The sequence below is a fragment of the Castor canadensis genome, chromosome 15, assembly GCF_047511655.1.
Source record: "Castor canadensis chromosome 15, mCasCan1.hap1v2, whole genome shotgun sequence".
In the NCBI taxonomy this organism is placed as follows: domain Eukaryota; kingdom Metazoa; phylum Chordata; class Mammalia; order Rodentia; family Castoridae; genus Castor; species Castor canadensis.
The window spans coordinates 48,926,648-48,942,536 of NC_133400.1; the positions used below are offsets into that span (position 1 = coordinate 48,926,648).

Below are 15,889 nucleotides of genomic sequence, written 5' to 3' on the forward strand. Positions count from 1 at the left end.
AAAGCATTGTTTGTGTGTAGTGGCATATTAGAGCACAGTAGATGTTTGATATTCTTTTTTGTTTCAGCACTGGAGTTTGACTTAGGGCCTCTGCTTTGAGCCACTCCACCAGCCCTTTATTGTCATGGGTGTTTTTGAGATAGGATGTCATGACTATTTGCCCAGGGTTGGCTTTGAACCAAGATCCTCCTGATCTCTGCCTCCTTAGTAGCTGGAATTATAGGTGTGAGCCACTGGCACATGGCCTCACATTCCTTAAATGACCAATGCAGGCAATGCTAAGTGCCAAGGTGCAAGGACAGCCTGAGGAAAAGTTATTGAGACCCCATCTTAACAAACAAAATAGGTATTGTGGCCCACACTATGATCCCAGCTCCATGGAAAACATAGGTAGAAGGATCACAGTCCATGGCCTGCCCTAGGCAAAAAGATGTGACCCTATTTAAAATCAAATAAAAATGGCTGGTGCTGTGGCTCACATGCTACAATGCCTGCATAGGAAGTGCAAGGCCCTGACTTCATACCACACTTCTACCTCCAAAAAAACAAAGAAAAAAGGAAATAAATATCTCCTAAAATTCTGTGAGTAAACTCTCCCAGCTTAAAAAAAAGTGAACACTAAAGGGAGTAGAAAACAGTATTTTCTGGAAAGCGGACAGAACTGGAGATATGCTAAGTGAAGTAAACCAGTCCACAAAGATAAGTACTCATGCCTTCTCCTTGGTGGAAATTAGAGGGAAGGGGTGGGGAGGTGGCCCCAGTGATACAGCATCTGCCCACCAAGCACAAAGCCTTGAGTTCAAGCCCCAGTAACACCAACAGAAAAGTTAAGGGGGAAGAAACAAAATCTGATTGAGACTACAGCAGAAACAGAAGGAGAAGGGAAAAGGCATGGGAAGAGGGATAAGAGAGAAAAGAGGGGTGACTGTGACCACAGTACTTTGAATGCAGGCATGGGAATTTTGTAATGAAACTCTTTACTTCGTACAATTAAATTCACCAATGAAGAAAGAGATGAACCAAGGTAAAAATTGTAAAAGGGGGGAAAAGTGTTTAAAAAATCCCTGAGCTCATACCCTAAGCTTCCAGAGATCAGGCCTGGCTATGAGGCTGAGTTGCCTGCCACACATTTCTTCCTGTGTCCCTAAACTGTTACTACCTCATGTCATTTTGCACTGAGGTCTTTTGGCTGGTTGTCAGTGCCCAGCACTCACCAGTTGGCCACTGAGAGCCTATGAGTCATTGGCTGCCCACAGTCATCTCTTATTCCTCATCCTGTGAGACTCCATTGGCCTAAGTTAACACTGGGATTTTGTCCCTCTCCTCATCTGGTCTTTGACCTTCAGGATTAGTGGGTGACTTGTAACACTCAGATCTTTTGATAGTGAAATGGACCTCTGATAATTAAGCCAGTGTACTGCAGGTCAACCCCGACTACCACCCTTCCCTTCCCCCATCCCAGGAAATCTGCATACATAGCCACCCTCCATACCTAGCATGAGGCTTTCCAAAGAGGGTGACAGAATTCAGTTAAATAAAGCCTCCCTGAGCACAGGGCTGAGATTGAGAGAAGGTAGGCTTAGGGAATTTAGGAGGGGAGACTTTAAGTACAAAGACTGCCAGGAGGAAGAGGAAGCAAACTCAGGAAGGAGCCAGTGCACAGAAGGACTGGAACAGGGAACTGGCTTTCAACTTATCTGTCCTGCTGAACAGAATATCACCTGGGGACTATAACTCTCTGCATGACCCCAAGCCCATCCTGCCTCCGTGGAAAGGTGAGAGCTTTACAAGGATGTCAGTGGGTTGATCAGAATATACACCCCACTCAGGTGACCATGAATGGACCACCAGAGGCAGAACTGGGAGAACCATATTCAGCTCACTGCTCTGGTGGGCCATGGGTCCTGAAGTCAGACTTCTGTAGAAGTTGGGCTGTCTGTAGATCTGTCCAGGGTGTGCTATAGAAATGCTGAAGTCATGATCACATGTCTACAACCCAGGATCCTTTCTTGAGAGGCAGCACAGGGATGCACTGATCTCATGGAGCCCAGGTCCTTTCCTCTCCCCACACTAGGGAAAGCAGCCCCTCATTGCTGGCTCATAAATGCTGTGCCTGTGAGTGCTTCGTGTGTGCCCCTGGTGTCACAAGGCTGAGGGACAGAGTGTCATGCCTCTTTTTAAACTTCCAGGCTGGGGGTGTAGCTCAGAGTTAGAGTTCTTGCCTAGAATGTGTGTGGCGCTGGACTCAATCCCTAGCACTATTAAATAAAACTCTGCCATTTCTTAGCTCCTCATGACTAGATGCCAAAAGCTGAAATTTCTACAGAAATGTTTACAAATGCTGTGGAGAACCAAAGCTACATAGAAGAATTAAGCAACAATCTCAGGGGAAATTTTGCTCTGAAACCAACTAGAATATTTTCTCTGGTTTTCAAAGTTTACAGTTACTAATTCTATAATCCCCCTGCCCACCCCCCCAAAAAAAAGGCCTTTGTAGTCTTAGCTTGGTGAAAAGAGACTGGTTAGAAAAAAGGTTGAGAACACAGTTTTAAGAATATTGGCCAGGATTCAGGAAAATGGATCCAGCCTGCATATTATTTTTTGCAAGGAGGAGTGGTATTGGGTAAAAACTAGGGCTTTATGCTTGCTGGACAGTTAAGCCACTCCACCAGCCCTGTTTCATGTTGGTTTTTTTCAAGATATGGTCTCAAGAACTAATAGCCAGGGTTGGCCTTGACCTGGGACCCTCCTGATTGATCTCTGCCTCCTGAGTAGCTAGGATTACAGTGTGAGTCACTGTAGATGCCTGCAGCCTTCTACTGATTGTCCCTATGACCTATGGCTCCTCAGCGTGTTTCCCTCCTTTCATCTCTCAGGAGTTCTTGCTTTTCTGAAAGGTTATGGTGGGAGGTGAGGACCTGGCAGGTGCAGGATGCTCAGTGATTCATTGCTATATTAGCTACACTCACCTCCAATTGCTCTGCCAAGCTGCCCTTATCCACACAGAGAGGTCTCTGGAGAGTCTGTGTCTCCTGTGACCCAACAAAAAAGCTGCTGTTATGTGTAATAAGTTCCCATGTTGGCTTTGCATGGGAGGCAGGACAGCAGGCTGATCCACAGCAGCTGCAGGTACTCTCCTTCTTGAGGCATCCTTCAAGCTGGTGCCTTTGCTCCACCTTTGATAGGGCCACCACTCAATCCCTTGCTATCCTTGAAGCCTGTAAGAGTCTAGCTGAGACTCAAGAATGGCCAGGCTGAGATGCATGGACTCTAGGGACCATGATATCCTGTTGGGTGCTGGGCTGGCAACCAGGAAAAGGGGACAAGTTTTCTTCAGAATTAAGCTCCACTCCTGTGGGCTTTTGGGGTATCTTTGTCACTTCTTTTCCTTAATACACACACACACACACACACACACACACACACACACACACACATTTTCATTATCTCTGTGATGTAAGTGCATCAATAATCCCACTTTGTGCACCATACACTGACTTCCCACATTAAGGGGCCACACACAACCCTAGTCTCTGTTGGATCAATTCACTCTATTCTGTGTGATGCTTTTCCCTTAGGTTCTTGCCACACTGAGAACATGGTGACAGCAGAAGCCAGAGCAAAGTGACTTGAAAATCATCTCAAGTAAGACTGGGCTTAAAGCATGGGTTGGTTGGCTTGGGTTGGATTGGAATGCATTGTATTGTATTAGGTTGGATTGGTTGGGTTGGGTTCGGTTGAGTTGGGTTGGACTAGGTTGCATTGGGTTGATGGTGAATTCTTTGAACCATTCATTTTTCTAAGAACTTTCCAAATGTTAACACATGTGATTCTCATGCCAGAAGCTGAAGGATTAAGGGCTGGAGGTCTCATGGTTCAGACGGTCAAAGACCTTTAGCTTTGGTTACTGGGGTCTTTGTCCTTAAACTTTAGAACAAATGATCTCAGAAGACAAGGCAATGTGTGCCCACTTTTCTTAAACAAAATCCTCTACTCATCTAACTCTGACTTGTTTCTGAATCTTAAATGATTTTCTCCTTTCTTGGAAGATTTTCATAAATCTAGTGAGAACTTCTTATGACTTGCCTTTTAGGTCTAGGGATTGCTAGAAAAGCAAAATATGCTTATGTTCACCAATTTCCTACATGCTCCTTTCTTTTCTTTCCTCTCCTTTCTTTCTTTCTCTCTCCTGTTCTCTCTCTTTCTTCATTTCCCTCTCTTTATTTCTTCTGTTTTTTATCTGTCCCCCTTCCCTTTTACCCCCCCAGTACCTGTTTCTCTTCCTTCCTTTCTTTCTCTCTCTCATTCTCACTCCTTTTATCTTTCTTTATTTTTCTGTCTCTCTCCTTCTCCTCCTCCTCCTCTTCCTCCTCCTCCTCTTCCTCCTCCTCCTCCTCCTCCTCCTCCTCCTCCTCCTCCTCCTCCTCCTCCTCCTCCTCCTCCTCCTTCTTCTTCTTCTTCTTCTTCTTCTTCTTCTTCTTCTTCTTCTTCTTCTTCTTCTCTCTTTCTCCCTCTCTCTCTTTCCATCTACATGCTCTACCACTGATTCTCACTCCCAGACTCCAGACTTCAAGTCCACTGATTTTCTTTTTCCTCTCCCCTCCCTCCAGATGTCTATCACTTCTCCTTGGGGGTCCTGGAGTGGCCTCCTGTCCACTTTCATGCCTTCAATAGTAGATCCCCAGTGAATGTTTGTTAAATGAATAAAGTGGCAGAATGAGACACTATAAATTCCCTTTAGTTGTGTGTAGACAGAAGTGTTTTTTTCTCTAACTTGTTATTTTTAAATCCTTTTTAGCTCATCATGGTATATGTCAGAGATACATATTTGAAAATCATTGGAGTCTTTTGGTCTCACCCTACTTCCTTCTCCTGCTCTTGATGTAATCAAGGGTGAAGAAACACTTCCTATTTGGAAATATGTGGCCAGGTGAATTAATTACATCTTGTGTCACTTTGAAGAATGCACATAGGCTCTTCTCATTGTGTTCTGTGTTCATAGCCCACTGAAGGTGAACAGGGCCATGATTACATTAAACATCATGGTCATTAGAGGAGCTCCACAGACTGTAGGCTGTGTTGTTATGGTCAAAATTGCAGATTCTTGTAGAGATAAAAATGTCATTGTGGGAAAGTCTAAGGATGGTACAGGAGTATTGTTCCCTAGATGGGTGTCCTGGCGTAGTTGATGATTGAAGACACTAGACCAGGAGTCAAGAGTAATGCAAGCACAAAATTTATTGAAAGGACAACAAAGCACCATAATGGGTGGGACTTAGTGAAAGGGCTAAGTCAAACAATGGCTGAAGTCTAGGAGACGACATAGGACACTCACTGGCTCATGTCCAAGTGTTCTATATATGTGATTGGTTGGGGCTTAGTCAACTTCTCATAAATCTGACCATCCCTCTCCTTAGGGAACCAGATGTTCCAGGAGAGTCTGGTCAGTTCATCCTGGCCTTGGGGTCAGCTACACACATTGTAGACCAACATCTTATTACTTTGGTAAGGGGCTTGTTATTTCTCTCAGAAGCTTGTTGTTTCCCATGCCTCTTTAGATATCTGTTCTTAAACTGCCTCTCATCCAAAATGGAGTCCCTCCTGTCATTGCTCCCCCTATGGAACTAAGCACACTCAATTCTCAATTCAGTCACTAGAAAAAAATCTTCCCCCAATTAAAATGATTTCTGAATCTGAAGGGTGAGTATGCTTTTCAGGAAGCCAAGAACACAGGGCAGATAAATGTGTCCTGTGCCTCTGGCAGCTTGATTGCTACCGCTGATAAGGTTGACAACACCTGTGCCTGGGATCTAATGAGCCCAGTCCCTCTGTGTGACTCTGTGCCATGCGTGGTCACTGCTGAGAGTTTACCTGTCATTCTGTGTCTCTGTATCACTCACACTTGTACATGAAGCAGTCAAGCAGCCCCAGCACTCCCTTGCTTGGGAACACACCTATCTGTGGGATTCAGAATACATGCATTGTCGAGGGACCCATGTTGGTATTTGAGTCTCAGGAAGCTTGGGGTCTGGAGATGGAATTGTCTAGACCTTGGGTAGCTCTTATTGTAGATAGAATTTCATTGCAGTCACATGTACTCATCCTTTGTGTAGTGTATCTTGCTTTTATGAGAGAATAGCAGACTGAATCATTGTGACAGAAATTCAGTGAGCTGCAAAATCACACTTACTTTCTTGACTTTTATAAAATAAGATTGCCAACTCCTGTTGTAGAACAAGTCTGCTGCCCAATGAGCATGAAATGTGAGACATCCATAAATCATCCAGTATTGGATCTGAAAATAAAGCAAAATGAAGAGATTATCTTCTCTTGCCACTGATGAGGACATTGTACTGAGAAGTGGTAGGTAGTGCCACAAGACAAGAAAAAGAAAATACAGACCTGCAGATTGGAAAAGTTATTTCTGGGTGCTCTCTGAGGAGAGGTGATTTTTTCTCTTTTTCTGAACTTATTTCCTATGGTGAACACATAGCTTAATTTTTTTGCATAGACAGCAGAGATTTGAATTACTTAGTATAAGATTTGCCAATTGAAGCCTCCAGGCAGAGGCATTCATGTTACATCAGAAGCTAAAATTCATTTAGTTATTTACATGAACACAATTTTGAGAAGATTCTACAATTTGGTATTTGCAAGCTGAAATCACAAATGTAAAATTTTGTGTTGTCAGTCTAGCAACCAAGATTCACAGAAACATATACAATGAGCCATATAAAGTTACTTTTAACAGTCAATATTTTGGGTTTTTTTTTTGTCTGGACTGGCATTTGAACTCAGGGCCTTGACACACTCTATCGGCCCTTTTCTTAGTGTTTTTTTTTTCTAGATAGAATCTTGGGAACTATTTGTCTGGGCTGGCTGCCTCCTAAGTAGCTAGGATTACAATTGTGAGCCACCAGTGCCCAGCTTCAAGTTTTCATTTATATTAATTTGATTTGGCCAGTACCTACCTATAGCAACCATATGCCATGATTGAATATCTGATCCTTGTACTTTTTTGGACTCTACTGAATTTTTGCTGAGTACATTCAAAGGGTAGGGACTTTAGATAGCAAGAGGAGTTAAATAGAAGGAGATGGACAGTGGGACATTGGCAATATAAGGTTATCTTATTCCCAGAGTCTGCTTTTGTCCCTCCTACAACACCTGCCTCACACCTCTTTCTCACACAGGGCATTTTGGTGATACTGCGGCAATCAGCACCCATGGCCTATAGATCTGCTTTCTTGTTTTTGCAGTGACTGCCTCATTCAGCTTTCAAATCCAACATAGAGACAATGAAGGAAGACATTCTCTACCACTTCAGCCTCACAACAAGTACACAGGATTTCCATGCTATATTTGGTGATGTGAAGGTAAAACCCATGCTTTAATTCTAGGAATTTAAAGATGCCCCACCACCAATGAACGGATTAAGAAAATGTGGTATTTATACACAATGGAATTTTATGCAGCCATGAAGAACAAAATGTTATCATTGGCAGGTAAATGGTTGGAATTGGAGAACATCATTCTGAGTGAGGTTAGCCTGGCCCAAAAGACCAAAAATTGTATGTTCTCCCTAATATGCAGACTTAGATCAAGGGCAAACACAACAAGGGGATTGGACTTTGATCACATGATAAAGTGAGAGCACACAAGGTAGGTATGAGGATAGGTAAAACACCTAAAAAACTAGATAGCATTTGTTGCCCTCATCGCAGAGAAACTAAAGCAGATACTTTAAAGCAACTGAGGCCAATAGGAGAAGGGGGCCAGAAACTAGAGAAAAGGTTAGTTCAAGAAGAATTAACTTAGAAGGTAACGCACATGCACAGGAAATCAATGCGAGTCAACTCCCTGTATAGCTATCCTTACCTCAACTAGTAAAACCCTTGGTCCTTCCTATTATTGCTTATACTCTCTTTTCAACAAAATTAGAGATAAGGGCAAAATAGTTTCTGCTGGGTAGTGAGGGGTAAGGTGGGGTAAGGGAGGTAGTGGGGGGGGGACAAGGGCGGGGGCAGGGGGAAGGTGGGAGAAATGACCCAAACATTGTATGCACATATGAATAAAATAAAAATAAATAAAAATAAAAGTACTGTATTCTATTGGGAAAAAAATTCTAGGAATTTGTCTTATACTAGCATTCTCCTATATGATATAGTGAAACCTACTCACAGATGGCTCAGAGGTGCTAAATTTTTACAAATTGTTACTCTTGAAGTATTTGAATGAGCAAGTAAAATAGGAAACTATCAGCCCCCCACTAATCTGTTCCAACTGTAGTGTAGAATTGAAACAGAGCACAAAATAAACATCCTGAGCCAGGCAGGTGGTTTGGAAATGTCGTCCCAGTTACTTGGGAGGCTGTGGCAGGAGGATCACTGGAGCCAGTGCGAGCAACATAGTGAGACCCCATCTCAAAAATAAATGATTGAATTCATAAAATAAAGGCACTAAAGTGCCTAATGCTTTATTGAGAGGAGCGAGATACAAATAAACCACATCCAAGAGGAGCAGGGAATCTGAGTAAGGGAGTGTGTTTGCATCTGCTTGGAAATCTAGATGCGTGTTGCTATTCTGTTTATTTCATTGTCTCTAAGAGCTGTTTTTTCTGACTCGTCCATTTCATAGATGGCCGTTGGATCCTGGTCACATGAGGAGGTGTAGGGACAATGACAAACTCACACTATCTCAGTTCGAACACATGCCCTCTTCAGAACCCTTTACTACCTTCCCATGGTGTGGTGGCTAGGGTTCCTGGAATTGCTTTCTCAAAGATAGCAGGAGCTGGGTCCCTGGATTTGTCATGCTGGGTGCATTGTTCGCTGTGGGGCCCATACTGAATCAAAGTACAGTGCCACTGAATATCAACAGTTCATTGAACAGAGGGCTGTGCCCTTCCCCATACAGTCGGTCTGTTCAGGGCAAGAGAATTTACATTTCTAACACCTTCTGTATAACAAAGATGTTGCTGGTTAATGACCTGACTTTGAAGATCTCTGCTGTAAACAGTGCGCATGGCGTCTCTTCTCTCTGGCTGCAGTTTGTCTCTGTTCTTGGGAGCCACTCTCGGATGAACTCCTTCATCAAGTATGTGGCTGTCGAGCTGGGACTTGGACATCCAGGGATGAGTACCCCAACATCTGTGTATGACTGCCCACATGCCATGTATAAAGTTGGACCAGTTCTGTCCATGAGTGCGAGTTTTTGCTTCTTCCTTGGTCTCTAGGCTCTTCCAGCCCTGCACCTGCCCCTTTGCACACATAGACACCTGGTACTACAACACCTGCTTGCTGTAAATGGTCAGGAGCAAGGTGAGCCCTCAGCAAGTACAGCTGGGGTGAATAGGACACAAGTTCTTGTCCTCAGTTTCAGTCTCCTGGGATTCCTCAATTCGCAAATGCAAATCTTAGTCCATACAGCTGTCCACACAGGGTATATGTGGGACAGTCAGGCAGTTATGGAGCTGAATTTTATCGAAGGAGATACTGAAGGGTTTGTCTTGTCTGTACAAGGGTATAGTAGTTACAGGACCACTACCCTCTGCCACAACACAGTGACATACTGCAGCACTAATCTTGACTTGGCAGTTACAGTGAGCCCAGAAATCTCTTCATAGTCTACCAAAGAAGTTTCCAATGTTTTTTGGCAGTACTGGGGTTTGAACTCTGGATCTCCTGCTTGCTAGGCTGGAGTTCTACAACTTGAGCCATGCTGCCAGCCCATTTTTTTCTGTTTTGATTTCCTTTGTCAGTAGCAATACAGATGATGAGCTACAATGGTAGCAAGGGCTACCTTCCTGTTGACAGGGGCCTCCACCCCACCTCTCTGGTCAGCTGACACAGCTCACAGTCTCCATCATCTAGCATGTAGCTGGGAGCCATGACATCATTTACTTCTAGTCTACTGAAGTATTTCCTGTGTCTAGGACACTGGCAAATTCTTTTTTCTTATTTTCACCAATACTGTTTATATGAACTTCCTTTTTTTAATTGTGCTGGGAGTACATTGTGGTGTTTATTGACGTTCTTACAATATATCAAATGTATCATAGTTGAATTCACCCCCTCCATCATTCTCCTTTATCCCCTTCCATTTCTGGAATAATTTCAACAGTTCTCATTTTTTCATTTTCCCACGTGTTCATAGTATCTGCACCATATTCACCCTCTTCACCCTTTCCCCACCTCCTCCCCCTCCCACTGGAACCAAGCCCCAAACAGGACCTGTTCAACCCTCTTGTTCTTTGATTTTGTAAAAGAAAAAAATGACATTTTGTTTGTTTAAGATAGCTAACACAGGGAGTTTCCTTGTGACATTTCCATGTATATTTGCATTTTAACCTGAATTGGCTCACCCCCTCTATCTTTCTTCTTTCTTCCTTAGTCTCCTTCTTATGGTGGTTTCAACACTTCTATATTCATTCTTGCCCTTGATATATATATTTTTTGGTACTGGGGTTTGAACTAGGGCCTACATCTTGAGCCATCCTACCAGTCCTTTTTCATGATGGATTTTTTCAAGATAGGGTCTCATGAACTATTTGCTCAAGCTGGCTTCAAACTGTGATTCTTATGATCTCTTGCCTCCTGGGTTGCTAGGATTACACGCATGAGCCACCTGCAGCCAGCATCCTTGATACATATTAATGTATAAACTAGGCACAGCAAGAGGTGAACAACAAAAGTAATAATAAATAGAATAATTACACCAACACAGTGTATTGAAAGTTATGTGAATGTGACCTCCCTCACCAACTCATTCTTGTCCTGTCTCTCAATATATCCCATGATAATGTCCTGACCCTTTCTGTTCACAGTGGGAGGCTAATGCTGCACAGAACCAACCCGCTGATAAGGAGGGGCTTCTTCTGGTTGGTTTTGGTTTTTGGTTTGTGTTTCTTTTGTGTTTGTGTGTGTGTGTGTGTCTTTGTGAGAAAGGGTCTCACTTTGTAGCCCACAGTGGCTTTGAATTCACAATCCTGCTTCTGCTTCTGTAGTGCTGGGATTACAGATGTGTGACACATTGTCTAGCTCTGAAGGCACTTCCGTGTTGGCAAATGTACAACTGTAGGCTAGCTATTGGCATCTCTCTCTTGATTCCAGCATGATATAGGTATTCCTTCCATCACCATCATGTTACATGAACGCATCAAGCTGCTGTACCATGCCAGGTGCTCCAACATCACCATCATCTGCATTGCCACTTCTGGTGGGATAGGTAAGGGCTGTAGAGGTGGCTCTTGTTCTGTGAGTGGATGAGGGGCCAGAGCTGCTTGTAGCAACTCCAGCATGGAGTGGGATTGGGTACAAAGGGTGTGCTACCTTGACTTTGTTCAAGGAGAGATTCTTTTTTTTTTGCTGGTTTAATACATTTTATTTTATTTTTTATTTTTTATTTTTTTCATTTTTCTTTTATTATTCATATGTGCATACAAGGCTTGGTTCATTTCTCCCCCCTGCCCCCACCCCCTCCCTTACCACCCACTCTGCCCCCTCCCTCTCCCCCCCTCAATACCCAGCAGAAACTATTTTGCCCTTATTTCTAATTTTGTTGTAGAGAGAGTATGAGCAATAATAGGAAGGAACAAGGGTTTTTGCTGGTTGAGATAAGGATAGCTATACAGGGCATTGACTCACATTGATTTCCTGTGCGTGGGTGTTACCTTCTAGGTTAATTCTTTTTGATCTAACCTTTTCTCTAGTGCCTGTTCCCCTTTTCCTATTGTCAAGGAGAGATTCTTAACAGGAGATGGGAAAAGAAGCTTGTATGGTTACATTTTGTTCACCACATCCTCCCAGTTGGATCTCCAAAAATGAGCAGCAGACAGTTGCCAGGCCTTGTGCAGGCACAAGTGCATTCATCTGGGCTGCACACTGTGCCTTTGTATTTGCTTGACTTCCTGTTTATCCTTTTCCATTCCTCCTTCTCCTCAGCCTCTCCTCTCCTTCACTCACTGCCACCACTCCTTATTCCTGCAAATATTTGAATCATCTCATGAGAAACCCAGAACCAAACGAAAGGGGGAGGACAGGTGGGATACATAGACAACAAAAAGGTCCTTAAATGAGCTCTAAAGTTCCCAGTTCCAAGCACATGTGTGTCTGTGGGTGTTTTGAATAAAGAGGGCAAAGAAAGAATAGGATTTAATGAGAAAGCAAACTGCTGAAATTTGTCAAATTATGTGTGTGGATAATCACATACCAGAGACAAGGTAAATTATAAAGAAAAGAAATTTATTGGCCACATGGTTATGATCCTATGTTGAAAGGAATCATTTGGTGAAGCCATCTTGTAGATAGTGTAAGACATTATGATGGTGAGAGACAGAGTCTTAGACCTAGCCAAACTTGCTTGTACAATCTGGCCACTCCTGAGATATATCATTATCCCATTAATCTCAATAAGTGGATTAATCCATTCTTGAGGACAAAGAATGGAATGAGATTGGGTTCATTGGAAGGAGCTTGTATCCACTGTGTGGCAAGTTTGGCTCAGATGTTGATGGTGACTGCCAGGCTTATATACAATTGTTCCTCATGTCTGGATCTGACCTCTTGTGGAACTGGGGAAATTCCATAATTTAATTTTCCTAACTTAGTAAAGGCACTTGATTTAAGTGCCAAATCTTCTGAGGGACTGATACAAAATTTGAGTGCATGGTTACAATTCCACAACAATCATGATGCCCTATATGATGGATTGCCATCAATGGGGAATCACAGGAAAGGATGGAAGACTGTATCCTTTGATACAGGATGTGGAGGCTTCTGGCACTATCAGTGCTCTTTGCACTTTCACTTGTTTGTCCACAGTGTTATGTGTGAATTCAGTCAGGTGAGCTTCTCATGTGAAAAAGGATGACTGACTTTATCAAAGGACTGGATGCTTTAGTATTTGGATGTGGTGATGGATTGCATTACTTTCTGCCCATGCTTTGTTGTGTGCTTTCCATCCTCCCTCCTCAACTGTGATGTCTCTTCTTTTTCTTCAGGTCTGGAGCCTGGCTCAGTGGTCATCTCCTAGCAGGCAGTGGGCTCCTGCTTCAAGGTGGAGTTTGAGCAGTTTGTCCTGGGGAAGTGAGTGCTTTGGAGTACAGACCTGGATGAGCAGCTGGTGCAGGAGTTGCTGCGGTGCTCTGCATACCTGAGTAAGTTTACACTGTCATGGGAAACACCATGTGTACCTTGGACTTCTATGAAGGTGAGATAATGGCAGGGCATCTCTCCTCAGGGAAAGCCATAGCCTGTCCCTAGCTCGCTTGCTAATGCTGGGCTGCTGTCTGAAGTGCTATGACCTCACAGGGGCTGTGGACCCAGTCTCACATTTCCATGGAGGTTTTAATGAGCAGCTGTGTACTTGTGAGAGCAGGTAGGGCTTGTGTGGGCCTCCCCTGTCTCTTGTCCTAGGGTCACTGTGGTTCCAGAATGCAGTAGGAGCTGACAGCATGCAGGTGGATCTCATGTGTCTGTGCTGCAGGGCAAGGCTGTCTGGATGGTGCCCTCTTCTCCTACACAGCAAAGGACAAGCAGGCCTATCTGTGATCTGCTCAAGAGGCAGACATCAGAAACATTGAGATGGAATCTTCAGTCTTTGCTGCCTTGTGCAGTACATGTGGCCTCTGAGGTAAAGGGACATTTGATAGCCTGGGCACCATTCCTCCTTCATTTCTGCACTTCTGGCCCTTCCTGGAGTACTGCCATTGTTCCTCTTCCTAGAGCACCGCAATACTTGTGCTGGTGTCTGCCTTTTATCTATCATGCATTACAACTCAGTTTCTAACCAAGGTGTCATCCCTGTGCCCTAGTGTACAATGTGCTTTTATTGTCATATGACATTATGTAGTAACCTTACTGTCCCTGCAAGGAAGAAAGGAAGGGAAGGAGGGAGGGAAGGAGGGAAGGTGGTTAGAAAAGAAGGAAAGAAGGAAGGAAAGGATGAAGGAGGGGAAAGGAGGGAAGGAAGGGAAAGGTGGGAAGGGAAAGGAAGGAAGGGAGATAATTAGGGAGGGGATAGAGGAGGAATGAAGAAGGAAGGAAGGGAGAGAGTGAGGGAGGAAGAAAAGCAGGGAAGGAGGGAGGGAGGAGGAATGGAGAGAGAGAGAGAGAGAGAGAGAGAGAGAGAGAGAGAGAGAGAGAGAGAGAGAGATCCAGTTCAGAGCTTGGATCATTGGCCAATGAGATACCCACACTATTTGGTCTTCCAATTGTGACTAATTCATGCCTTGGTCCAAACCACTTTTTAATTCCAGCTCAAACTTCCCAGAATTCCCTGCACCTAGTCACCTCAGCCAACATGTGCTCTTCAAGGCAGTTGGAACTGTCCGTGGGATTTCTTTCTTTTCTTTTCTCTTTCTTTCTTTTTCTTTCTACCTTTCTTTCTTTCTTCTTTCTCTTTCTTCCTTTCTGTTTGTTTCTTTCTCCTCCCTCCCTCCCTTCTTTCCTTCCTTCCTTCCTTCCTTCCTTCCTTCCTTCCTTCCTTTCTTTCTTTCTTTCTTTCTTTCTTTCTTTCTTTCTTTCTTTCTTTCTTTCTTCCCTCCCTCCCTCTTTTCTTTCTTTCTTTCTCTTCTCTTTTCCCTTCCCTTCTGTTCTTTCTTCCTCTCTCCTTCCTTCCTTCCTTCTTTTCTACCCCCTCTTCCCTCCCTCCTTTTCTTCCTTCTTTCCTTTTCTTTTTGGTAAACTGGAATTTTTGCTCATTTGTGAGGCACATGCTCTGTAACTTTTTACTTTAGGGTTTTCAGTGTTTTTTTCAGGTACTTTTTACATTAGTGTTTTTTCAGATAGATTCTCAGCTTTTTTTTCCTGCCCAGCCTGTGGGACCCTCAAATTTTGATCCCCCCCAATCCCCACCTTCTGAGCACCCTGGTCTAAAGGCATGAGGCATAGTGCTCAGCTTGCTTGGAAATTTCTTTTTGAAGGAAAAGCAAGAGGTGAATAGATAGGGCAAGTTGGTGTGGGAGTGAGTGAAGCTCCTGGAGTTCCTGGATCCAGTGCTGTTCCTGTTTTGCACTACCCATCAACTATCCCCTGCTGTTACTCTGAACACAACTGGTTTTCTGAGAGGTAATACAGGCCTATTCTGAGAGCTTCCTGGCTCTCTCTTCCTTCTCAGTGGACTAAGACAGACATTTTACACTTAGTCTTGATGTGGTCTTTTTTGTTCACAGAAGCCATGGTGTGTGCCACCCTCCTGGACCAACTGCAGGGGAACCAGATCAGCAGCCCACACGAGGTGCTGGCTGAGTACCAACAGAGACCACAGCAGCTGGTGGGTAACTTCATCAAGAAAAGCCTTGGGAAATCCTGAGGCCCAGCTCTGTGTCAAACATCTGCAATTAGGTACAATAAAACTGCTGGGCAAAATCTCTTTTTGTTTGATTAGGAACACACCTTACATAATCATTTTGGAAACTGGGTTGCCTTAGTGGGTAAGGAGTCATGGATGAAACATGCAGATTTTCTTTTTTCAAGTGAGAGGATTTTTTCAACTTCTGTAGCCTGACTGGGAGCTTCATGAAGAATGTTCTGGTGAGCATTTGAACTATTTCTAGGGAAATTGTCAGATTTTAATTCTAGAAGTGTCAGATTTCATGGCACTAAATAAGAAATCAGATGCTCATGCCAGGAAGCACATTTCCTGCTGTATTTCTCAGATCTATGCAGTCATACCTTGATGGCTGAAGATATCGAGGTTGAGGCTCCAGGTGGGTGCCAGCATCCTTGGGTATTCGCGTACTTCATATAAAATAGGGTTGTAATTGCATGGAGACTATGCACATCCTTTCATTACTTTGTGGGGTTTTTTTGGCAGGGTAAGATTTGAACTCAGGGCTTCAGGCTTGTTTGGCAGGCACTCTACCTGTTGAGCTACTCCACCAGCCACT

At 43.8% G+C, this 15,889-nt stretch overlaps 1 pseudogene; it reads left to right on the top strand.

The window, feature by feature from the left end:
- Positions 1–7,298: 7,298 nt before the first annotated feature.
- On the top strand, positions 7,299–15,312 carry LOC109677076 (uridine phosphorylase 1-like; annotated as a pseudogene).
- Positions 15,313–15,889: the final 577 nt, after the last annotated feature.